Genomic DNA, 27,411 nt, shown 5'->3' with positions numbered 1-27,411 from the left:
TTACTTCCCACCCTATTCCCATATAAACCCACAACCCCCTCAAAATAATAAATATTACAAGTAATATAATTATCAATTATTCAAATAATAAAAATTAATTACCAATTGATAAACATTAATTACCAATTAATAAAGAATAATTACCAATTAATAATCAATTATCAACCAATTCATTATCAATAAATATAAATAAAAATGTATATTTAATTTACTATAATTAAATTACTTTCCACACTATTCCCCTATAAACCCACAACCTGCTATGGAATTGAATTACACAAAAATTAAATTACATAACATTCATTACTTTAAAAAAAAAATAAACATACATTACAAAAATAATACATAATTTTAACACATATACTACCATACATAACACTAAAAAAAATTCAATATTATGGAAATCGATATTATAAATTCGATATTATGGAAACCGATATTTCCTACCCCAATTTCTATATTCTGACTAACTATATTTTGGTGAGTCAATATTCTGTCCTATCTATATTCTGGAGTTGATATTCTGGCCTGTCTATATTTTGGATTCTATCTTTGGGGCGTTCACTGTCTCACATTCTATGGCATCGGATGATACTTTCAATTAACTATGACGCACTGGCTATGTACTGTCTAGTGGGGTCCCGTAAACGTCCTAAAACACAAAAAGCTAAACTTAAATTTTTGGATTTGGCCCTATTATCAGCTGTCTGAGTGCTGACGATGAGGTGAAAGTCCCCCAGACCACTTAGATCGTCTTTGTGGCAGGCAGACCTAGTGAATTAGGGCAGGGCAGAGAGGGTGGCGCTTCGACGGGAGGAGGAAAGTGGCCAGCGGAAGTATCCCATAACACAGGGAGGTCATGTTGTTAGACCTGGAAGGTATGGACTGGTACCATCACAGGCGGATAGGCCGTGAGAACGTATACATTGGGTGCCCGAGGGTGTAGTCAAGGTGGGTGGGAACCCTCCTACGCACAGGCTGTTTGAACCCTGTAACGCTTTGGATCTGTTCGATATTACTGTAGAAGATTGACACATACTGGTTTTCAATGAGATCAGGAGACGGGTGGGATAGGGGTGGGAGGTGCGGGTGGAGGGAGGAATGGGGATCAGGTAAATTTTTGCTAATGTTGGTGATAGTATGGTGTAGTACAACTGAGAACTGTCTTCGACGTGATATCACCTTTACTACATGATATGTCATGATGATTTGTAAATGTTTATTCTGGTTAGTTGGGAGAAAACGAGAAAATGACTATGCTGTACAGATTGTAAATTCGAGTTGATGTAATTAATACTGTGCAGTCGCGAATAAAGAGTTGTAAAAAAAAAACTATGATGCACTGATTCCAGTTTTTCAGATCATTCAATATTGTTTTCGGCACAGGGGTGAGCTTCTCCTTTCCAAGGCCAGTAATCCTAACAACAGATGCATTTTGTTTGGGCTTGGGGGACCTGGAAGGGGCTGTGGAGGACACTGAGTTCTGATTCTGTTCGGGGCATTGATTCTGGAAAGAGATGTCTCAATTATCGAACTGGAAGTAAATTATGACAGTTTAGCTAGTGCTGCAGAGTTTTGCATGCAGTGTGAAGGGGTTAGCAATGGTGATTTGATCAGACGATATGGTGGCCAAGGGATATCTAGACTGACAGTTCAGAACAGAGTCCAAGTAAATCTTCAATTTCGCTCAGCAGGCCACATGTGAGGAAGAGACAAAATCAGAGCACATCATTTAATTCTGATTTTCAGTCTTCTCAGAAATGTTCTCTCAGTCATCCTGTGCTCAGACAGATTGCCATTGAATTGAAGTCCCAAGGGTAGACCTCTTTGCAAGTGATCAGACTACTCTTCTTTCTCAATTCTTCTCCAGGTTTCTAGCTCCACAGGAATTAGGGATACAATGTGTTCTATGTTCTTGGCCAAAAGCTCCTCTTTTTCTCTTTTCACTGATTCCCCATCTTCCCAATGTGCTTTTCAAGATTCATAGGGAACGGGCAGAAGTTCTATTAGTTCCTCCATATAGGGAAGGAGATCTTGCCTTCTTCCCCTTCATCTAATTCTGTTGAAGAAAAAGTGGATAATTCTTACATTGCCTGCCCCCCTACATCACCATCTCCTTCCAGCGACCACCTACTGTCATCTCAGATTGCCAGTGTGGAGGTTGAGAACTCAGGGCTTGGGAATCTTAGTTTATGATTACCTGTTTCTTTTTCCATTAAGGTATCTATAATGGAATCTTCTTTTAACCCGTTCCGTGCTCCCGTCGGCCATTGGCCGACGGAGCCCCGCCCACCTAATGGAACACCCTCACTGGGCCGAAATAACGGCCGCAGTTAAGGCGTTAAAAAGTGTGGTCAACTTAATGATCTGTCACATGTTGGTTTTGCTCCAGAGAGTAGTTTGCAGTCTTTACAAGAAGGATTTGAGAAGAACTTTTCAGTAGCCAATTCAGTTTATAGGGGTCATTGGTTAGAGCTTCTACATTACATTGGGGATATTTATTGGATATGGAGTCCCAGGATTTCCATTTTTTCATGGGTTTTGATTTACTGAGACGTAGGATAAAGAAGTTATATCATCCTTGGAATTGTTCTCTGGTTTATTGGTCTCTTTTGGTATCCCCTAAAGACCCTTTGAAGAATATACATACAAAATTTCCTTCAATGAAGGTTTGTTTTTCAGTGGTGATCACAATGTCTGGGGGGCCTGAAAAATTGCACTTTTTTCTTAGATACCCCTATTTAATGAACTTTGGGGATAGAATGATATTATGATTGGACCCAAGTTGTATTATTAAGGTCAATATTTTCCTCAGAGAACAAGAAGTGGTACTTTGCACTCACTGCCCTAATTCTGACGATGAGGATGATTCTATTGTACACTTTTGAATGTGGTAAGAGCTTTAATAAATTACCTTCACAAATTAGTAGGTTATAGACAGTTGCACAATAAAAATTAATTCTGGCTCATACAGAATCTAGTGTTGCACTGAATACGAGCTAAGTAGTATTATGCAACTGCTGCTTGTCTGTTATTTTTCAGTTTTGCCCTTTGTGTTTCTTTTATTTCTGTTCACAGAAGTTGTTATATTAAAACTTGGAGTGTGAGTTAGCATCTCCTATGTCTCCATATGTACCATATGATCTTAAAATTAGTATTCATAATAATGTTTTACTGCTGAATTCTTGCTCTTTCAAGGTCCATATTGGCCAGGCTGAGAGGCACCTTGGATTGGGGGGAACCGAAGACTGGGCTCATTGCCTGGAAGCAGATAACCTCAGTGAAATTTAGTACAATGGGGCCGATTAGGATTGCGGTGATTCCGCATCCTCCGGGCCGGCGGAAGCCACCGCCGGCCCGGAGGATGCGGAATCACCGCAGCAGTGCCTCCAAAGACCCCCTGCCAGATTAGGATGGCTGGGGGGTCATCGGCGGATGGGATAACCGTCCGTCGCTTTTCCGCCGCGGTCGCCTTACGACCGTGGCGGAAAAGGTCTAATATGGTGGCGGTGTCTGTCAGACACCGCCAACCATATTAGGATGGGGCAGGAAACATGCTTTTCCACAGCGGCTTTTCCGCCGTGGAAAAGCATGTGGTCTTTTCAGTTTTGTTGAAGAAATCTAAACGTATCTCCCTCATCTTTTCAACTGGGTGTTACTAGATCTCGTCAATAGCAAGTTCACATCCCTGGGAGATGCTTTATTGAGCAAACATTGACAATACTATAATATCAATGTCAAAATATTTTGTAGACATGATTGGATGACAAGAAGGTGATTAAATTAGGACACTAGCACAACCTTCTATTGAACCTGCTCCTCATAAGCTATTTTTCACTGAAGAGGTATGGCTAAAAGCAGTGCTGATTTTCATAACTTGGTGGCAATGAAGGAAAAGAGACCTACTCAGCTAGACATCCAAATCAAGTATCCATTTTTTTTTTAGATTCGGGAGATCCAATGCCCATGCATTGGCTCAGAACAGTGCTCTTAATGAGCAGAATTGGTTTCTTGTGATATGTATTTTCATACAAATCATTTTACACTGGATTTTCTAAGTTTGTTTATTATTATTAACTATTATTATTATTATTATTCGTTTTATATATTTATTGTGAATGTAGAGCAATATAATGTTACAGAATTATCAGCATTAAAAACTATTTTAAATTTAAAATGTTATTATTTTGAATGCATTAATTTAAAACAAAATTATTGGTGAGGTATACATCAAAAACAAATCAGAGGTAAAATAAAATGATTAGATTTGTATTATATTTTAAAAAGTATTAAAAGTGATGCATACAATTATTTAAAAGGGTTTTATTTATTTTAAATATTAAGGTTACAATACGTTTTTTTATTTAAAAAGGTTAATAACCTTTTTTTAAATTAAATCTTAATTATGTGTTATGTGTTTAACATTAAATAAATGTATTTATAATTTTAACTATGTTAAATAATTTAATTACACTTAACATTAGTTCTTATGGGATTTTATTTTAAAATCCCTAACTTCACTATTTTCTATTGGAGGGTGTTGCAGTATCAATGGTTGCTGGGCTTACTCTGAGCTGGAGTACATTTACGACTGGTTTAGGTCTTTTTGCTTGTACTAACTTTAGAAGTGCAGTTTCTGAATAGGAATGGGCTTACACTTTTGTGGGTGAATGGCGGTACCACCCTTAAACTCCTTAACTTAATCCTTAACCCCTCTCATTAGAAGTACATGTTCTCCATTTTACAGACACTCCATCTATTCCTCCTACATTTACTACTAAAATGAATATTTGAATGTGAGGAGGCTCAACAGTCGGGAGGAGTTCCTTGCACAGAAAAAAGATAGGAGAAGTAGAGCCAGAACCTTCATTTGTAGGTTTGTGAGCAGTTTTTAGCAGTACTATAACGCAAACTACAAAAATCTGGTTGTGAATAGGCTCCTATGACTTTGTGTGCACGGGTAGGGTATATGATTACAAGGGCTTAATTTCACTTATCTTATAGGAACCTTACTTAAGCATGAGAGCAAACCAAGGAATGGACTAAAGAAAGGATATGAGCTTCATGAAAGCCTACTCTTGTGTCTTGGGTATTGTGTGACTGCACTGAGCTGACATTTTTGAGGGGTGCTTGCCCTAGACAACTGGAGTGTCTTAATGTAAGATTGACGCTGAAGATATCTGTAACTTCTCATGGAGTGAGATGTCGGAGTTAAATATTGATTATTTATTATTCCTGTAACTGAAATGGAAGACTAAGGTAACTCAAATGCATAAGCAACTTGTGCACAATAAGTCATTTTAACATTGGTGACAATGAGCACTTGGAAGAGGAGAAAGGAATGTAGAAGAAAGAAAAAAGAGTCAAGTAGGAAAAAATAGAAGAAAACACATCCCATCAGTGCCATGTCACCCGGTGGCCCAACGGGGAATAACATATACAGCCATGAGAGGGAAGCGACAGCTGGACATCTGACTCTGTGACTGATGAAGGGACTAAGCAGCTTGAAGGCTGAGATGGTTTTAGTCAGAAGTACAGAATCACAGCTGGAGGGCTGCTGTGAGAATCGGTCTATGATGATCAGGCATCAGGAAGCTGACAACGACCTAATGTCCAGTGAAGAAAGAATTGCACGAGCCAAAGAGTACCACATGTCATGTACTTCTGCATAAAGCATCATGGTAAGCGATACAAAGGAGACCTCAGGACTGGACCACATTTGTGATGTTCTAAAGAGAGAGAAAATACAAATATGATGTCAAACCATAACTTCAAGATGCACAGATAGGGATTTGTGTTAGAGCCTGCCACATGATATGCACAGATGACCCCTGACAACATGTCCTGAAGGGGTGGCACTAGTGACTTCAACATTAATGGCACCAAATAGAATGTGTTCATGAACAATGTTAGTGTGTTTTGGTAGAGGGACAGCATTAAAAAATAGCCCGGAGTGACAAAGCATCAGACAAAAATAAGGTATTATCCAGGTTGCTAGTTGCTGACAATTGTGGGTTTCTGATGATGGTAAATTGTCAACGTGTCCATGAAAGATTCACAATTGTATGTCGGATAGCATTGATGCTGACGTCAACATGTTCAGGTGAGACTTCAGTAGCTTGTCCAGAAGAGGACAAGTAATCACTTGCGCTAGATGCAAAGCATACAAGTGTATGCTGACTATGAAGTTGTGTTCAGATGGGGCACAGTTCAGCGAGCCCGATAGAGAACACAACGTAAAATGCTGTGTGTCAGCACATCCAGGAGAGGATGCAACTCTATTCAAGGTAGACAAACTAGTCAGTGCTAACTTAGCTGTATCCAAGAAAGAAGTTGTGTCCAGGTCAGACACAGGTCTACATGTCAAGAAGAGAACACAAAGCAAAATACTGTTATTCACCATGTCCAGGAAAAGCATAAGTCTGTTTGTCCATTGGAAGAAAAACCATTGTGTGATGATTGCACAATGTTGAAGTGAATCACAAGTCAGTGTGTCAGGTCAGCACCCAAGTCAGTATGCCCTTATTTGATAGAAGAGGACACAAATATGTGTGCTGCAGATGCTGTTCCACACCGTGTCCAGTAGGAAACATAAATCAGGGACTGGTTTATATGGCAACATGTCAAGAATGTGACAAGCACACATTCAAAGTGCCTTTTTGGAGATTAGCCTATCTAGAAGAGGACACAAAGCAATGTACTTTGAGGGTGAAAAGTCAACATGACCAGAGTGGAACAATAACCTGCTTTCTGCAGAAGAAAGAAAGACAACTTGCTGGAAATAGCAATACTGATGTAATGACCAGAATGTGCAGTATGCAAAGCGCCAAAAGACCAACATGGAGGGATGGGAAAGAGAACAGCACTGGAAGGTGTTCTAAATGACTCAGCTGTATTGTAAAATAACATTAGGCCACAAGCGTCTGAGCTGAGGGAGCGTGCTGCTGCTCTGCCATGAGGATGGTGTGGTTCCTGATAGAGACAATACTTGTCAATCTCAGTGCTTCTCGTACCAAGAGAAAAAGTATGTAGTCTGTGTGTAGCTGAGCCTGTAATAAAGACATTGCATGTTTGGGACATTAATTAAAGCCTGTGCTTGCAGCACACTCTGTTACTCAGTCATTGTATCTGGAAATTGTTTGCATACACCGGAATTTTAGAACATATTTCCTACAATTTCATGACCACTCATCAGCGCGAAAAATAACATGTGTCATCCACAGGCTCAAGGCTGCATGATGAGCTGCAGAGCTCCTTCCAGACTGTGTGCGCTGTGTACGGTTATCTATCAGTGCAGGTTGCATATTTTGGAATCACATGTTTTTCTAGATTCAACACTTCCCTCCCAGTGAGATTCTGCAGCGGGACAGAGTGCACCCTTGCATCTAAAAATGGATGCTAAGATGCATTTTGTACTAAGAAATGGTGTTGCCAAATAACGAATGCACTTACACTGCTTGCTGCAGAGTATGTAAGGGCGCCGAGGGGTATGCAATCTAAGTGCATTTGGTATTTGACACTGCTGTGCCTAACACTTGCCGGTGCAACTGACAGATTTTGGAGAAAAGAAAAGCATGGGTATTGAGGCCAAACTTGTGCCACTTAAATCACTGAACTGCTTCCATATGAATTTTTGACTGCACCCTTATAAGGAGGGTAGTCAAATGAAACAAATATAGTAGAGCTGTGGGCCAACTGAGACAGGGTTCCCACTCTCCAGGCTTCCTGACAATAGGTCTTCATGCAGAATCGGTGAAGAAGAGCTGTTTGGATGCACAGGTATGGCACTAGGTCTAACATAAACTCCCTTTGGGATACTTCAATTGCATACAATGGTAATATAACACCACATTCAACATTTAACTATCACCAAATTAACATCATATGCTTGGTTTAAAAACTTTTTTCTTCTTGCATATATAAAAAATGTTTTATATATATATTTTGACAATCACTTACAATGTTAAAAAAACAATACCCACAAAAATACACAACATAAAAACATATTTATATAAAAAGTGCAAATCGATCAGTGCCATTTCAAGGACAATCATAAACAGCAACTCAGCATTTCATCTTGTATGTTATCCTTAATATATATTCCACAACAATCCATATGATTCACAAGAACTTTTGTTACAAGTAGACCAAGAAGCGACGCGTTTCGGAGGTAATCACAGGTCCATGCTCCTTCTTCAGGCTTTACTACAAATATCTCCCAGAACTTTTGTCACAAATTAAGCAGGTAGGCTTTCTTCACGGGAATATTTTCCTCCCGACACTGTTCTTCAAAAGTGTTTAGCTAAAGAAAATGTATAGAGGGGGCAAATCTCCACTCCTATACGATCAAATGGTGTAACAACTGATTGATTTCACAATATGCTCCTGCACTTCCCTTCACTCCTAACGCAAGCGAGGGGATTCGTCCATTGATGATGTGCTGGAAAATAATGTATAGACCACCCGACGGCGGTTTTCTTGGTAAAAGGATCACACGCTGTTTGCTCTCTAAAAATTGGGTCGGCTTAGTGATACATATAAGTAGATTTGATTTTTGTTGCTTCAATAATCGTTCTACAGCAGGGGTTCGATGTTTATGGCCCAAGTAGCAGGATTCAAAAATTTCCGTATGTGCTCCATACTCATCATCTGCACAGGTATGACACCATGGAAGTCCTAACTGATCCACAATCATCTGAAAAGATTGTTTTGACAGATGGTGATTTACATAGGAAGGGAAAATCTGTTTAACTTGTCTGATGTTTGATTTTCTTTTCCCAGTGCATAGGTTGCCCTAAGAGATATCAGATTATTTTTTGCACAGTTTAAATCTTTTGAGTGAGTTAGGTCAAAGCTAGAATCCTGGTTCCACCCTCTCAATTGACAAATGCTTTCACTACTTGGTTGTCCATTTCTATCAAAACTAACCCTGGGTGAAGCACTACTCTACGCTCGCGGAGTTTGCGAAGTTTGCGCAACTTCGCGAGCTGCACGTAGCACAGTGCGAACACGGCTAGTGCAGCGTAGCGTAGTGCAGCGCTCATTTTTTGCTTGTTCGCTGTCCTGAACGTCATGTTCGCAACCGCGAGCAAGCAAAATGACATCCCGGCGAGATTCTCAACGCGGGAAGGTAAGGTTTCTCATTGTGAGTGGTTGCGCATGCTCGCGACCGCTCTCAATCAGAAACTACCAGTTCGTGTTGAGAAAGCTGCAGCTCGAGTAATAATCTACTCGAGCAGCAGAAAACTACAGCTCGCACTGTGCAAGATGCCGTTTTCAATGATTGCACAGTGCTGGATGCTTGTCCGCACTGTGCAATCATTGAAAACACATCTTGCACAGTGCGAACATGCTACTACGCAGCTCGCGTAGTGCGAAGGGAAGTTCGCGTAGTGCGAAGTGCACTTCGCGTAGCTTCGCGTAGCGCTACTTCGCGAACTACGCTCACCCTTAATCAAAACTACTGTGCCCTGAATAAATGTACAACACTATTAAAGAGCTAGACATATTGCTGAGAGTGCCCTTCAGTTAGACAAATGTATCTCTTCAATCTGGGGCCACTGACCCTGAATATCCTGATTCCAAAATGTGGCCCTCCTCACAACACCAATTACTTTAATCTGTTGTTATAATTAAAGGTGAAGAAGGAACTAAAGAGACCTCCCCCACCCTCAAAGATACACTGGAACAAACCTTCTACCTAGAGTTTTTCAATTTTTGGATTCAGTAGATAAGTTATTAAAGGCTTCAGATATCGGTGTGCTGAAAGAACCACAGCAGTTGTTGACACAATGTTACCCTGAATTCAGTCTCTGGCAGCCGGTAGAAGTTGTGCTAACTGTAACTGTTGAGAGACAGTTCTTGGGAAGGGAAACTGAACTGTAAATCTGACCCCTGCAAAGTCCAACACTTTAACTACTATTGCTTTGTTAGGAGTGATATTACTTTTTTTAATTGCTTTGAATTTAGCATTGGGTCATATCCCCATTACTAAAGTCCCAACAGTCTGTCAGCCCCACTGGGCAGATTGGAGGATTAATCCCTAATCTTCCACAGGGGGGCAGAATGCTTATGAGATGACAGGGATCTTTTTTTTTTTAATTATGGTGGGTCCCAACCTGTCCTGGCATCAGACTGAAGCCTCCGAACCGCTAAAACCCGGATACCTTTTTTGACCCTGTAGGGCAGGTAAAAAACAATTAAACAGGTGGGCGCTGGCTCATCCTCACATCAGACCACATTCCTACTGCTAAAGCCCCCACAGTCTTTCTGCCCCCCCTATAGCGTAAAACATTCCTATCTATATGGCAAGCAAGAGAAACTTTGGATAATTTTGTGAGTAGTTTTTACATGGGGGAAGTTGAAAGGCGATAACCCCCCCTATTCTGCTTCCCCAGGGTGGCAGGAAGATTATGTGGTGCTGATGAGGAGGATGCAGCACATTCTGTTTTTTACTTTTTTCTTGATATTCTGGTATGCTTTCTCTATCCCCCTGAAAGGGGAACAATAGGGGTAAGCACCCAAATCTACCTACACTGAGGGGCTTCCCAGTCAACCAGGGGGGAAAAGTGAAAAAAGGAATGGGGTGGCTTGCAGGACCATCTTAACATTAGCACTGGGCACTATTTCTATTCCAAGGGAGAGGTAGAATGAAAGGTTTTTGCCTTTCTCCACCAGTCCCCATATCAAAAATTAGCCCACATAAATACAAGCTTCTTCACGTTTGCCATGGTGAATGGCTCTATGCTTGTTGTCTTGGTTTGATTCAACTGCCTTCCATTTTCCATTGTCTTAGACTCTTTGCACCAAATTGAGGTATGTTTACGGTTCAGTAGCACACTTGTCTTCATTATTTTGTAATTGTGCATCAGGCATAATGGAAATTTTCAGCTGTTAGTGATTTACTAACCTAATTTTTCAGAGATATTTGAATTTCCCTATTTTTTGTATTTAATAATTTCGGCTCCTTGCAGTTATGTTCCCAGGATAATTATTTTTGTGATGTCACCTTGTCTGAAAGTTGGTGTGAATGTAATCGATTTCTGTTGTACTTTTCCTGCTCCAAACCTGCATCACAATTAAAGGACAGTCAACCAACCATTTACGACCACTCTTATTCCTGCACAAGCTTCTTTAAATTTGCTCTCTAATCACTGTGATAAATCTTCTGTAAGTTGGTGTTGTACTGTGATGATCTTTGTGCGTTATACTTTAAACTGAGAAAAATATTTAACAAACATTTAAATATATTGAGGAGTGATTCTAATTTGACACTATAAGACGTAATTGGCCCAGCACCTACATTTACATTCAAAAGCACTAAGGGCTAGATTTATCAAGGTTTTGTGTCACCCCGGTGCCATTCAAGGGGGGAGGGGGCAAGGGCAGACAGCGGTGATTCAAATAAGTGAGATTTATCAAAACATGCAAGGCCACCTTGCGTGGTCCTGCGTGGCTTGATGAATCGAGAGTAATGCAACACAGTGCAGATCGCTGCCTTGCAACACTCTGCTCCAGGGAGGCGTTCCATGGGTTGAGCATGAGTGTTCCCAAGCACCCTCCCATGGAGTTTGGCAGATTCCCAGATTTATCTCTAGTGGTAGACCTGGGAATGCGTCAAAATGCTATGCTTCCCTAGGCGAGGCGTAACGAGGGGAAATATCTTTATTTCTCCTCATTTTTCTGCTTTCTGTGTGTGCTGCACTTTGCAGCACACACAGAAAGAGGAAAGTGCCTCTCTCGACAAAAACAATCCTGCCTACAATGCAGGCATGCTTGCAACATGACTCAAAGGTGCCTACATTGGCACTAGGCAGCCAAAAGCTCGCCAGCACTAGAAGAGGACAGGCAAGCCCTGTATAATGTTAAATATGGCCCATTACTGCCCTTTCCTTTTCACGCAGCACAGCAAGGTGGCTTGCTGCATTGTGCTTCATGAAGAAATGACAAACTTGGGCCTACATTGTTGCAGGGTGCAATGGTTAGACGCTTTTTTGGGCAGGTAAAGACCTCTACTTCATTTGAGAATAGTCTGCTTTTCTCCCGCATGCTCTGAATGTAAAGCTTGTTCAAATAGTTTAGGACACATATCAAATCCCATACATTAAAGAAATTTAAAAAATCTGTCATGTAAAACGCTGTATACAATATATGTATTGGATTGCCCATGTGGGAAATGATATATGGGGAGTACAGTCTTCCCTGTGAAGAAAGGTATTTTAGAACATTGCAGAGCAATTTAAGAAACAACTAAACAGAGGTACATAACAGTAATTACAAAAAAACGAGTACATTTTGGCATTGGCTAAGTTCCAAAAAATAAGGAGAGGTGGAGAATGAAAATTACTACAGCTATTATGACAGCTTGAATCCAGATATATCATCAGTGTCAATACCTGTGGTTCCACTTGTTTCAATAATGATGAAGAATGATGGGTTCATTTGAGATAAATTGTCTCTCTGGGTTTTTATTGTAGATATTCTTTAATTTTACAGCTTTTTTTTTAAAACAAATTTGGATTGTGGACAATTTCAGAGTATTAGTAATTGCACCCTTCTTTTTTCTGCAGATAACACAAATAAATATTGAAGATCAATATCAATATCGCCCTTTCCCGTCCCTACTACAGTTCGTCTACAGCAGCGCTACAGGAACTCCACTGGCTGCCGATTCACCTTCGCGTTCGCTACAAAGCGGCATGTATTGTGTTTAGAGCTATTCATGGCTTGGGACCAATCCCGTTGCGGAGAATGTTTGCTTGGTATCTTCCATCTCGAGCCTTACGCTCCTCGTCATCCAAGCTGTTAGTAGTCCCGCGCTTCCAGAGAGTGAGGATGGGTGGCTGATCGTTCAGAGTAGCGGCGGCCAAACTCTGGAACTCCCTGCCATTATCCCTTAGGAGTCTTGAGGCTCTTTCAGCCTTTAGAAAGGCGTTGAAAACCTACCTCTTCCCGAGGACAGGCTAGCTGCTGAAGTTGCTGGATCAGGGTTCAAAGCGCCAGGATGCCCTTGGTGGTGACAGGCTGCGCTCTATAAGTATACCACAATACAATACAATCAATATACATCAGAGACGGTGAAGACTCTCTATTGAAGTTATCAAAATGTGGTATATTGAGCCAACTTGGGCTTTATGTTATTTTAAATGACTGGGCTTTTCAGCATAGACTTATGTCATAAATATTATACTTTTCCACTTGCAAGACAATATGCATTTGATCAAAAAAGTTGGTTTGGATTTTATATGGCATTACTTTACTGTAAATAAATGTTGAAGAATATGTGGCTGTGAAGAAAGTAATCTTTTTATCAGTATCAAGGTACTCTACTAGATGGAACAATGGCAACGTTGCCTGGATCCTGTTAGGAAGGTTGGAAGTTTGATGTTATCTGACAGCAAACAACAACTGTTAGCTACAAATAAACGTAGTATCACAGAGTAGCATTCACTTCCTGTCTGAGAAAGGCATTTGTGCAGCAGAACCTACAATGGGAAGTTTTGTGAAAATGATTGGAGATTTGTCAAGCGGGCCAAAATTATTGGCAAAACATAAAACGCTTTTCATATGTAAACTTCCGTCCTAACTGTAACTACCCTTGCCTCTTGGAGCTTCAGGCATTAAGTGAACTTCTTCCCCCAACCAGTAATGCACCAGGAGGCATGTTTGCAGAGTGGTGGAGAAAGGCGGTGTGGCCTCCAACAACCACTTAGCATTCCAGCTGTGTGGGACTGACTGGAAGTAAAGGAGGGCTAGATGGCGCCCAAGGACCCTTAAGAGTAAAATGGACCTCACCCCCATCCAGTAGTGCACCAGGAGGTGAAAAAAGGGTCTGTGGCCTCCGAAGACCTCTCCTCAATCCCACTGTGTGGGCCTTACTGGAGGTAACAGGAGGGCTTGTTGGCCCCAAGGACCCTGTGGAGCCAAGGGGACTTCATCCCCAAATCACCAGTGCGCCAAGAGCCGCATTTGCAGAGAGATGGAGAAAGTGGGCGTGGCCCCCGAAGACTTCTAAGCAAGTGCGCTGTGTGGGACTTACTGGAGGTAACAGGAGGAGTTGTTGGTCACAAGGATATCCTTGTGGGTCAACTACCCCTCCAGTTACATTCAGTTAGTCCCACACTCCAGGACTGCTGAGAGGTCTTTGTGGCACACCCCCTTTCTCTACCACTCTCCAAACATGCCTCTTGGCGTACTACTAGTTGGGGGATGAAGTCCCCTTGGCTGATGAGGGTCCTTGGGGGTGAACAACCGCTCATGTTACCTCCATTAAGTCCCACACAGCCGGATTGCTAAGAGGTGTTCTAGGCCACATCATCTTGCTCTACTGCTCTGCAAACACGTCTCTTGACAAACTACTGGTTGGGGTATGAAGTTCTCTTGATGCTGAGGGACCTTGGGGGCCAAGAAGCCCTCCTGGTACTTTATCTAAGTACTACACAGCAGGATTTCTCCGAGCTGGTCAGAAGCCTCGCCCCATTTCTCCAACCATTCTGCAAACATCATTAGTATTTAAAAAAACAAAGACATTCACTGAAAAAAACAAAGGAAACAGGGACGTGATAGCTAGGAATGAACACTTAAAACAGACATAGAAATTCACTTAAAAAACAAAGGTTACAGAGGCATTATATACTGAGGAAATGGAATCTAAAAAACGTACAAATCCACTAAAAAAACAAAGGTTACATGGACGTTATACTTAGGCTCAAGGGTCACTGACACAAAACCAGTGGAATTCACCAGTTATAGTTAGCTGAGCTAACTATAACTCACACCTCCGCATTGCACTGCTTATGACTTTATATATTACATCACTCATGACATGGTCAGTGACATCACTGATGAAATCATCCACAGAATCACTGACACACCCACTCACACTTCCATAGAACCTTTCATACAGCGACTACCACTCCCACACAACCATTCACAAACCCATTTACAGATTGTTTTTTTAAGTAGTCGTCACATTTTATAAGTAGTAGTCACGTTTGCAGAGTGGTGGAGAAAGGTGGTTGGGCCTCCAGCCAGCTCTATGGAATCCCAGTGTAGAACTAACAGGAGATACCAGGAGGGCTTCTTGGCCCCAACGGTCCCTCAGCAGTAAAGTGGACTTCATGCCCCAACGAGCACAGTACTGCACCAGGAAGTGAGTTTGAGGAGTGCTGGAGAAAGGGGGCATGGCTTTCAAAAGTGTCTCAGCAATCCTGGTGTGTGGGACATACTGGATATAACAGATGGAGTATCTGGACACCAAGCACGTCCTTCAGGGCCACCTACTCTCCTGTTACCTCAGGAAGTCCCACAAAGAAGTATTGCTGAGAGGCTGTCAGAGGCCACGCCGCCTTTCTCCACCACTCTGCAAACATGCACCCTGGTACACTACTCGTAGGAGGATGAAGTCCCCTAGGCTATTGAGGGTCCTTGGGGGCCAACTACCGCTCCTGTTACCTCCAGTAAGTCCCACACAGTGGGTTTGCTGAGAGGTTTTGGTGGCCACGGCCCCTTTCTCCACGACTCTGCAAATAGACCTCCTGATACACTAATAGTTGGGAGATGAAATCCCCTTGGCTCTTGAGGGTTCTTTGGGGCCAACTACCCTACCCCTATAATTCCAGGAAGACCCACACAGCTGGATTGCTGAGAGGCCTCCGGAAGCCACATTCCCTTTCTCCACCACTCATGCCTCCTGGTGCACTACTGGTTGGGGAAGAAGTTCACTTTAGCCCTGAGGCCCTCAGGAGTAATGTGGAATCCATACACCAACCAGTAGTGTGCCAGGAGGCGCATTTGCGGAGTGGTGGAGAAAGGGGGCGTGGCCTCCAAACATCTCTCAAAAATCCCCATGTGTGGGACTTACAGGAGGTAACAGGAGGGCTTGTTGGCCCCCAAGGACCGTCTGTAACCAAGGGGAATTCCTTCAAAGTAGCCCATAAGGGGCGCGCAATAAAAGAAATGCGGGAAAACAGTGAAGGGTCTTGCGTGTTTTCTTTTAACCACCAGCCTGTGAAGAAGAATGGGAAATTTGAAACACATCGGCGTTATGGTGGAGAACTGTGAAAGCATATCGGGAGGGGAAAGCCTGCATACCTCTGATGTGGGCTACGCTTGAGGCCCACTGTCAGTGTCTGAGTGCACCTTGCATCAGTAATCAAGCAGGAGCCAGGATCTAAAGGCGGTGTTCTAACCACCGAGGCTGCACCACCCCGATAACCTGGGGTCCACGGGGGCAAGCATTCAGCAGTCTTCCTATGTGGGATGTTGGCAGAGGATTAAGGAGGCTTGAACCGACCGAGGCTCAATGGTGAGCTCTTCAACACAAGCAGCAGAACATTCACGCATTTTTAAACAAAGGGGTCCCACACAGCATGTACCAGCATCCAATCAGCATCTTATTCAAAGTAGCCCAAAGAGGGCGCGCAATAAAAGAAATGTGGGAAAACAGTGAAGAGTCTTGCGTGTTTTCCTTTAACGACCAGTCTGTGAAGAAGAATGGGAAATTCGAAAGGCGTCGGCGTTATGGTGGTGAACTGTGAAAGCATATCGGGAGGGGAAAGCCTGCATACCTGTGTTGTGGGATACGCTTGAGGTCCGCTGTCAGTGTCTGAGTGCACCTCGCATCAGTTATCAAGCAGGGGCCAGGATATATATATAACTCTGTCTTCCATTTCAGCAACCAAGCCATTGAGAAAGGGAACGAAGCTTCCTGAAATGCGTCTGGCCTGAATGCGGTTGCAATTTTCCTGCTGCTGCCTGCTTGCAAGTTGTTACCAAATAAAGAAAGAAATACTCACCTGCCTGATGGCTTCTTTTCAGTGGGGCAACCTTCTTCGTTGGATTTTTAGCGGCTAGCCCGGCCGCAGAAAGAAGCCCACCGCTTGTCAGCGGGCCCCGTGTTGGCGCTAGGAAGGTGCCAGAGCGATGATGGGAGGCAGTTTCTCAGGTTTCCACTACAGAGCGGGGCAGGCAGCCAAGAGAGACTTTGCACTAACCCACTGGGGTGTTTTAAATGTATTAATTGCTGTCTGCAAAGATGGACTCATAAGAGACTTATTATCTCCAGCACTACAGGAACCACAAGCCATTGCATATGGCTACGCCCACTGGGGATGGTTATTGGAAGTGATTAAGTGCTCGGAGAACTCGGTCTTCCATTTCAGCAACTGAGCCATTGAGAAAGGGAACGGAGCTCCATGAAACGCGTCTGGCCTGAATGCGGTTGCAATTTTAGTATATTTGATAGTGTTCTATTGATCATTGACTGCATGTATGAGTGAATCTGTAGGTAAGTGATTAGATGTGTGTATAGATCTAGGAATCACTGAGTGGGTTTTTAGAAACTTGTATTGGTGTGTAAATGGATTCAAATATGGAACTCAGTATTTTACAGTGAGTGATGTAAGGTTATACTAGTGTATGATGAGGTGTATTGTCACGTGGATGATGTCATCAGTGATGTCATTAGTGATGTCATCAGTAATGTCATTTGAGATGTCATCAGTGATGTCACTGACCATGTCATGAATAATGTAATATGTGACATCATCAGCAGTGGGTTGCGGGCGCACAAGATATAGTTAGTACAACTAACTATATCGGAGGAATCTCAATGGTTTTGTACGAGTGAAATGTCCAGCTAACTATAACACCCCTAAAACCCCCGTTTTTCAGTGAATTTCTAAGGTTTTTTAAATGCTAATTTCTAACTATATCATGCCTGAAACCTATGGTTTTTTCAGGGAATTTCAAAGGTTTTTTAAATGCTAATTCCAAACTATGTTAGGCCTGCAACCTATGTTTTTTTCAGTGAATTTCAAAGGTTTTTTAAATGCTAATTCCTAACTATATCAGGCCTGAAACCTTTGGAATTTTCAGTGAATTTCGAAGGTTTTGTAAATTACAGTTTTTAAATGTATTAATTGTTATACTGATTTACTACATTTGTTAAACTAATTATTTTTAGATATTTTATTGTTTAAACTACATTGTAATTCATTATACACTACATTACAAAATATACCTTCTCAGAATGAATTACTTTAGTTTAAAGACTTTGCAATTAGGCAATAGACTCTAAAATACAGTAGTTACAGTTGTTGCAATGGACAACACAATTTAAAACACAATGCAACATTGACCTCAATGTGTTTTTCTAGTTAAGTGCAATTAGTTACTTTATGGATTACTTTCTCTAACCACAGGACTTGGTCCTAGATTCAGTCCTTGGACATCTTCTGTAAACGGTTGAGTAACAGTGTTTTAGTTACAGTAGTGATTTTTAGGGAATATTATTGTATTTTAAAAGTTGACACATTTTTTCACATAGAATCACCAATGTTATCCTATGGGAGGAAATTCACTTAGCAGGTAAGTAGTGTTATCATTACATTTTCTTACTCAGTGGTGGATCCTGGTTCCAGCACTGGAGCATCTCCTGTAAACAGTTGAAATAATGCGTTTAAATCATACAGGCGATTTTTAAGGAATATTTGTAGTTTGTGAAAATAGACACTTAGAAAACCAGACAATGGATTCCTATGGAAGGAAATTCAAGTTACTGGTAAGTATGGTTAGAATTACTTTTCAGGATTAGTACTGGGCTCAAAGATGCAGCACTGAGGTCTCTCCTGATAACAGGTGAGTAAATCGGAATTCGTAGTTCGGCTGATTTTAGAGGAATGTTTTAAAGTTCCAAAACTCCACACTTAAAAGAATTTCCAAAAGAAACCAATCAATGTTAGCCTATGGAAGGAAATTCAAGATACTGTATGTATGTTTAGAATTACTTTTCAGGATCAGTAGTGGGCTGAAAGATGCAGCACTGAGGTCTCTCTTGATAACAGGTGAGTAAAACGGAATTTGTAGCTCGGCTGATTTTAGAGGAATTTTTTAAAGTTCCAAAACTCCACACTTAGAAGCATTTTCAAGTGAAACCAGTCAATGTTAGCTTATGGAAGGAAATTCAAGTTACTGTAAGTATGGTTAGAATTACTTTTCAGGGTCAGTAGTGGGCTGAAAGATGCAGCACTGAGGTCTCTCCTGATAACAGGTGAGTAAATCGGAATTCGTAGTTCGGCTGATTTTAGAGGAATTTTTTAAAGTTCCAAAACTCCACACTTAGAAGAATTTCCAAGTGAAACCAGTCAATGTTAGCCTACGGAAAGAAATTCAAGTTACTGTAAGTATAGTTAGAATTACTTTTCAGGATCAGTATTGGGCTGAAAGATGCAGCACTGAGGTCTCTCCTGATAACAGGTGAGTAAATCGGAATTCGTAGTTTGGCTGATTTTAGAGGAATTTTTTAAAGTTCCAAAAATCCACACTTAGAAGAATTTCCAAGTGAAACCATTCAATGTTAGCCTATGAAAGGAAATTCAAGTTACTGTAAGTATAGTTAGAATTACTTTTCAGGATCAGTAGTGGGCTGAAAGATGCAGCACTGAGGTCTCTCCTGATAACAGGTGAGTAAATCGGAATTCGTAGTTCTTCTGATTTTAGAGGATTTTTTTTAAATTCCAAAACTCCACACTTAGAAGAATTCCCAAGTGAAACCAGTCAATGTTAGCCTATGGAAGGAAATTGAAGTTATTGTAAGTATGGTTAGAATTACTTTTCAGGATCAGTAGTGGGCTGAAAGATGCAGCACTGAGGTCTCTCCTGATAACAGGTGAGTAAATTGGAATTCGTAGTTCGCCTGATTTTAGAGGAATATTTTGCTCAATAGTGAAGGAAGGGGGCCTGAGGTGACATTGTGTGCAAACACGCCCTGTGGCACGTTTTAAGTTGAGGAATTCATTCCTCTTCAATCCTGAGGCCCCTGTGGGCCAACTAGCCCACCAGGTACTTCTAGTATGTGCCAGGGAGCTGCATTGCATAGAGTTGTTCAGAGGCAACGCCCCCTTTTTACAACACTCTGCAACGCAGCTCCGTGGCGCCTACTGGAGGTACCTGGTGGGCTAGTTGGCCCTTAGGGGACCTCTGGATTGAAGAGGAATTAATTCCCCAACTTAAAACGTGCCACAGGGCATGTTTACACACATATCACCTCAAGCCCCGCCCCCTACCTTCACCACTGTGCAAATACGCCCGTAGCACATTCTTAGTTGGGGGATTAAGTCCCCTTGCATACTGGGGGTGCCTGGGGGCCAACTAGCCCATCAGGAACCTCCAGTATGCGCCAGGGGGCTGCGTTGCAGAGAGGTGTAAAAAGGGGCGTGGCCTCATTACACCTCTCTGTAACGCAGCTCCCTGGCATGTTTGCAGAGGGGGAACTAATTCCCCTTGAAAACTGGGGGTCCCTGGGGGCCAACTAGCCCACCAGGAACCTCCAGTATGCGCCAGGGGACTGCGTCGCAGAAAGGTGTAAAAAGGGGCATGGCCTCTTTACATGTCTCTGCAAGGCAGCCCGCTGGCGCGTTTGCAGAGGGGGAACTAATTCCCCTTGAATACTGGGGGTCCCTGGGGGCCAACTAGCCCACCAGGGACCTCCAGTATGCGCCAGGGGGCTGCGTCGCAGAGAGGTGTAAAAATGGGTGTGGCCTCATTACACCTCTCTGCAACGCAGCCCCTTGGCAGGATTGCAGAGGGGGAACTAATTCCCTTTGAATACTGGGGGTGCCTGGGGGCCAACTAGCCCACCAGGAACCTGTGCGCCAGGGGGCTGCATTGCAGAGAGGTGTAAAAAGGGGCATGGTCTCATTACACCTCTCCTGTGGGACCCCCTGAGCAGGTCGAGGGGGTCAGGGTCTTTCCACCCTGCCCCCTTTGCGTCTTTTGTGCACTTGTTTATCACTTTTCTTGTGCCTCGGTTCTACCGAGACACAAGATGGCTGCTAACACTTCCTGGTTTGGAGTGTTGACAGACAGTTTTCAGCCAATTAGCATGAAGCTCGTGCTCGTAATGGTACGCGTACTGTCCTGGCACGGTACACGTACGGTACTTCGTCTAAAGATATATCTATGATTTTACTTTTGATTTTCTAAGAAACTACTGAACGGATTCACACCATTTAACAAAAAGCGTAATCTGCGAACCGAACTCTACCTTTTTGCCAAATTTGGTGTAATTCCGTTCAGCAGTTCGGGCTGTAGCCTTACTTAAAGGTCCCTATGGAAAATTGCATGGGGAAAACACGTTTTGGGACCCCCCTTTTTTCTCAGCCCCCACTTGACGAATCACCCCCAAACTTTCAGGGAAGGAGCGGAGCAGGCCATTTTTTTGGAGAATTTCGCATGTATTAGTCGACCGGCGCCAAAGTTATTCCAAATAGAATGTTGCGGATTTCTTATGGAAACTAGGTCCTAACTATATCTACCTACAGGCGACCACCAGTAGGTAATATATATATATATATATATGTATATATATTCACTGAAAAAACCATAGGTTATAGACCATATATAGTTAAGTCATAGTCAAACGATGATGGTTTTGTGTGAGTATAATAAGGTTTTGTAAATGCTAATTCCTAACTATATATGGTCTATAACCTATGGTTTTTTCAGTGAATTTCAATGTTTTTTTAATAGCAAATATCAAAAGCTGTAAAATGTATTCTTCTTTTAAAGGAAAAATATATTGTATATGTATTTAATATAATTGTTTTATGTATATACATTTTTTGAGGGAACGAATTTATCAACTATCATGCTGAAGAAGAGTGTGGGGAAAAACAAACAAAGAGGAGGACTAAGAGGAAAGAACAATCAGTTCAAAAATACAATTGCTTTAAAGCATGAAGTGCTTTTCCACACATTTACATTTAAATAACCCATATAAGAACATACAAAATATCTACAGAGGAGATGGTGTACATTGAATTTTAGACTCTTCATTGGTACCTACATGTTGGTACTTACATCACCCACACAACACAACAGCTCTATTTAGAGCTACCCTACCTCAAAGCACTCTAAAATATTATTTTACTATTTCCCTTGGTTTTCCCCTTGTTACGCTTTCCGGAACGCTACCCGGTGCGCGGACCGGGCGCTAACCGTGCGAAAATTTTTACATATATGGGCATCCTCAGCCACCCTCAGAAAACCTAGGGGGTCAGGATTTGTCTCCCGTGCCCCCTTATACCCATTCCCAACATTGTTTATCTTCCATCTTGTGACTAAATTCGTCCGAAACACAAGATGGCAGACTCCCGTTACGCTACCGGTGAGCTACCCGGTTCGCGTACCGGGTAGCGCTTCCACCGCGAAAAATCGAAAATCCTAGGGGGTCAGGAGGGGTCTACCTTGCCCATTTCATTCATTTCCCCCTTCGTTTATTTCCACCTCTTGTCTCTCGATCCTACCGAGAGACAAGATGACGGCCGCTCCGGACTGTTTAGAATGTTGAGAGTCACCGGAAATCCAATCCGCTTCTCCTCGCGAAGTTCCGTTACGCGTCTGGTACGCGAACCGGGGCGCTAACCGGGAAGCTGTCACAGATATATATATTTTTTTGAAAGTTAATTTCTCAAAATCCACTGGAGCACATATCTTGAGACCTAGCAAAGGCACATCGGGCAAACAGTCTCTACAATTTTGCCAAGTTTCATAGAAATCCATTCAGCCGTTCGAGCCCCATGGAAAACTCAATGTTAAAAACACGTTTTGGGACCCCCCTTTTTTCTCGGCCCCCGCTTGACGAAACCCTCCCAAACTTTCAGTGGATGCTCAGAAACAAAATGTGCCATTTTCCTGAAAATTTCAGCCAATTCCGTCTATCAACGCCAAAGTTATTCAACATAGAATTTTCAGAAATCCCTATTCAAAAAAATCCTAACTATATATACCTACTGGCGTAATATACACACATATATATACATATATATACACACATATATATACACACATATATATATATATATATATATATATATATATATATATATATATATATATATATATATATATATATATATATATATATATATGTATATATATATATATGCTTTGATTCATCTTTTGGCACATGTATTATGCATGCGTTATTTGTTTTGACGTCACATTTAATTTATTGCTTGTCTGTATCATTGTAACACCCATGCGGCCTGTTTCTTTAGGCGCTTGGGCTTTTAATCTCAATTTAACTCACTGCCTACTCCTGACGCGTTATGTGACCAAGCTCCGTCCGCGGAGCGAAACGCGTCAGGGAGGGCACTTGCTCTTGCACTTTTGCACAATAAAATGCACTGCTGACACTGGACCGTTGTGCTGGCTGGATGATTTAACATCATACTTTGCTGTCTGAGGATTATGAGGTCTGCGCCCTTTTGAACCGCGACCAGGAGCGGTTGGGATCTTGCTTGTCTATATATATATATATATATATATATATATATATATATATATATAACATTTCTATGGGAAAATGAAACCCCTCATTTTGTTCCTTTGCAAATTAAATGTTTTAAGTGTTAACACTTTATTCCAATCAAGAGGACTTCAGGTGTGCCATACTTTTGTCATAAGTAAGACTGTTAGCGCTCTAGTTGTTCTTTAGAACACTCTGGGACATTCTGTCACTGGGCTATAGTAGGGCTACATCTGGCTGATATTTGGTCTACATTTGTTTTTTTTTGTCTCTGGTGGCCATCTTTGGGCTACATTGGCTACATTGGGATACATTGGGCTACATTTGGGCTCTAACATATATATAGCCCAATGTAGCCCAATATATATTTTTCAAAGTTAATTTTTCGTAAAAACCACTTGAGCATATATCTTGAGACATAGCAAAGGCACATTGGGCTACCAGTCCCTACAATTTTGCCAAGTTTTGTGGAAATCCATTCAGGCGTTCGAGCTAAAAGTGAGTCCAACCGCCCTATGGAAAACTCAATGTTAAAAACACGTTTTGGGACCCCCCTTTTTTCTCGGCCCCCGCTTGACGAAACCCCCCCAAACTTTCAGGGGACGCTCAGAAACAAAATGTGCCATTTTCCTGAAAATTTCAGCCAATTCCGTCCATCAACGCCAAAGTTATTCAACATAGAATTTTCAGAAATCCCTATTCAAAAAAATCCTAACTATATATACCTACTGGCGACCTGGCGACCGCCAGTAGGTAATATACACATATATATATATATATATATGCTTTGATTCATCTTTTGGTCTTTTGGCACATGTATTATGCATGCGTTATTTGTTTTGACGTCACATTTAATTTATTGCTTGTCTGTATCATTGTAATATATATATTTTTATATATATATATATATATATATATATATATATATATATATATATATATATATATATATATATATATATATATATATATATATATATATATATATATATATATATATATATATATATATATATATATATATATATATATACATATATATATTCACAGAAAAAACCATAGGTTTGACACCAGGCATAGTTAGCTGGAAATTTTACTGACATAAAACCATTGAAGTTCCCACGTTATAGTTAGTTGGACTCACTATAACTTGCGCGCCTGCAATGCACTGCTGATGACGTCACATATTACATCGCTCATGACATGGTCAGTGACATCACTCATGTTCATGGTTTTTTATTTTTTTTGCCCTGGAGCGCTCCCAGTGCGCGTACCGGTGAGCGCCCCGGAAAGCGCAGTCTTTTGACGCGCCAGCGTGATACGCACGGCGTTAGCGCACCCGGAAGCACCCACGCTTATACGAAAGCGCTACGTAAGCGCCCCGGGGCGCATAGCGTAAGCGCGTCGGGTCATGTTACCTGAAAACAACACTTTTCAATGGTTCAGAACAGTTTTGTTTTCCAAATGATGAAAGCCCCCACCTTTTTTCCTAATTCTGACTTTGTCCTTTGACTGAGGAAGACCTGTTTGGAGATCTGTGACTAATATTTTGTACTTTAAAATGGCTTCAGTAGCAGCAGCAGCAGGAGCATCTCAGCCACCACCACCACCACCAAGAGGACCACCACAACACCACAGTGGTGGAGATGAAGAAGAGGAGGAGGAGGAGGAGGAGGAGGAGGAGGAGGAGGAGGAGGGGAGGAGGTGGCTGCCAGAAGATAATACTCCATATAGGCCAAAGCAGCACATTGTATGGGAGTTTTTTTCCATCCCAAGTGGCCTCAAAAAGGTGAATGCTCCAAAGGTGACTTGCCTAATCTGTAACATGGAACTTTCAATGGGGAACCCTAATAAGAAATATTAATTTGGCAATAATACCATGATTCGCCACATGCAGCGCAGGCATCCCAACAACTATACAGCGGCAGAGGTCCGAGAACTGGCCACAAACCCTCCCGAATCTTCACCCAGCACCTCCAAAAGAAAGCAACCCACTCCATCGAGACAAGGGAGATGGTCCCAAACATACAACCAAAGTTTGGGCAATACAAGATCACTTGTATTTTTTGTGGTAAAACCATCACCTATGGTGAGCAAAGCATAAAGCTCATCAACCGTGCTGGTGACAACCACAATTGCCCCAAAAAAGCATAATTTTTTCCTGATTTTTTTTGCTCCAGTTGAGCCGTTTTCAATTCCCTGTTTTTTGTTTCTCCCCATAAAAATAAAAAAAAAATATAAAATAGTTCTTAAAAGCCAAAAAAAGTACAAAATGTTCAAAAAAACATTAAAAAAATATAAAAGAAAAAGAAGAAAAAAAACAGTTCTTTTTAGAACTACCTCCAATTTATAAAAAAAGGCTACATTTTTAAAAAAATCTGTCATTCTTTTTCCCCCATGGTACGCTCCCCGGTACGCTCCTCGGTGCGCGTACCGGGCGCTCCCCCCGCGCAAATCGGAAAAAAAAAAAATGTTGCCCCGCTGGGCCCTTTTATGCCCCCCACATCAAACCTAGGGGGTCAGGGGGTTCTATCCTGCCCCCTTTTGGTCATTTCCCTCTTTGTTTTTGCCACCTCTTGAATCTCGATCCTACCGTGACACAAGATGGCGGCCGCTCCGGACTGTTTGGAATGTTTACAGACACCCGAGAACCAATCAGCTTTCCGCGCGCGAACTCGCGTAGCGCGCTGGTGCGCGCCCCGGTGCGCGTACCAGGGCGCGATTATAGATATATATATTTTTTTGAACCTAACTCAAAATCCACTGGAGCACATATCTTAAGACATAGCAAAGGCACATCGGGCTACCAGTCCCTACAATTTTGCCAAGTTTGGTGGAAATCCATTCAGCCGTTCGGGCTAAAAGTGAAGTCGACCGCCCTATGGAAATTAACATGGGGAAAACACGTTTTGGGACCCCCCTTTTATCTCGGCCCCCGCTTGATGAATCCCCCCCAAACTTTTAGGGAAGGAACTGAGCGTCGTCAGGCATTTTTGAGGAAATTTTCAGGCAGATTTGTCAACCGGCGCCAAAGTTATTCACAATAGAATGTTGCGATTTCCCTATTCAAAAAATCCTAACTATAACTACCTACTGGCGACTGCCAGTAGGTAATATATATATATATATGTATATTGTCCTGGGAAGGTACCAGATAATCCTTTCCTAAATACAAAACAATACGATCTCCCACATTGAGCAGATTTGTCAGAGGAATATAGTGATTCATATCTCTCTCCTACTACGATCAAGTCCAATCAAAAACAACAATATATAAATGAATAACGAACCAAATAAGTGTCATAATGGAGAAAAGAGCTGCAAAACGTCTGGAAAAAGCAGAAAGCATGTTTATTAAAACAGTGCCAGGATCATCATCGACAACTGTTAAATCAACTACAACAAAAACAACCAATGCAACTGTGAAACAACTATTCCAACAATTGGAAAAACTTCTTCGCAAAGAAATCTCACGCAGTTGGGAAATTATAACGCTGGAAAAATACACGGAATTGGTTTTGGTCCCAAGAGGCTTATGCATCTTCACTCTGCCCAACCACCCTGACACCAGCCCGGAAATGCTGGAGGAATGGGGGCAAAACAACATGGAATGTTCGCATAGAATGATTTTAATTATCATAAAATATGCCAAGATAAATGTGGATGATCTCCACAATAAAATCAATGAGTTGGAACAACAGATCAAAGATATGGGTGGAAGTGAGAAAACAAACAATAATTTGCATCAAATAATGGATAAAAATTTGGACAAACACGATAATGAAATCCAGGAAGGAAAACAACGGAAGCTCAGACGGGATGAATCTGACTTTGAAAATGGTACAATATTTATGTTTGCCAAACGATTTGACATCTTAAAACAACAACAACAAGCCAATCCACAAAACCAGCAAGATAAAACAGACACCTCACAAAGCGAAACTGAATCAAACTTAAATGACAACGATCAGAGATCGATGGGGATTAAAAAGCTGTCTTTTTTCGACGAAATGCAAATGTTGTACAAAGACCAACAAAATCCAAAAACAAGAGGAAGAGGATGGGGAACATTGAGAACAAGAGGCAGGGGAAGAGGACAC

The sequence above is a fragment of the Lissotriton vulgaris genome, chromosome 6 (assembly GCF_964263255.1).
Source record: "Lissotriton vulgaris chromosome 6, aLisVul1.2, whole genome shotgun sequence".
In the NCBI taxonomy this organism is placed as follows: domain Eukaryota; kingdom Metazoa; phylum Chordata; class Amphibia; order Caudata; family Salamandridae; genus Lissotriton; species Lissotriton vulgaris.
This window is presented reverse-complemented; position numbering follows the sequence as displayed.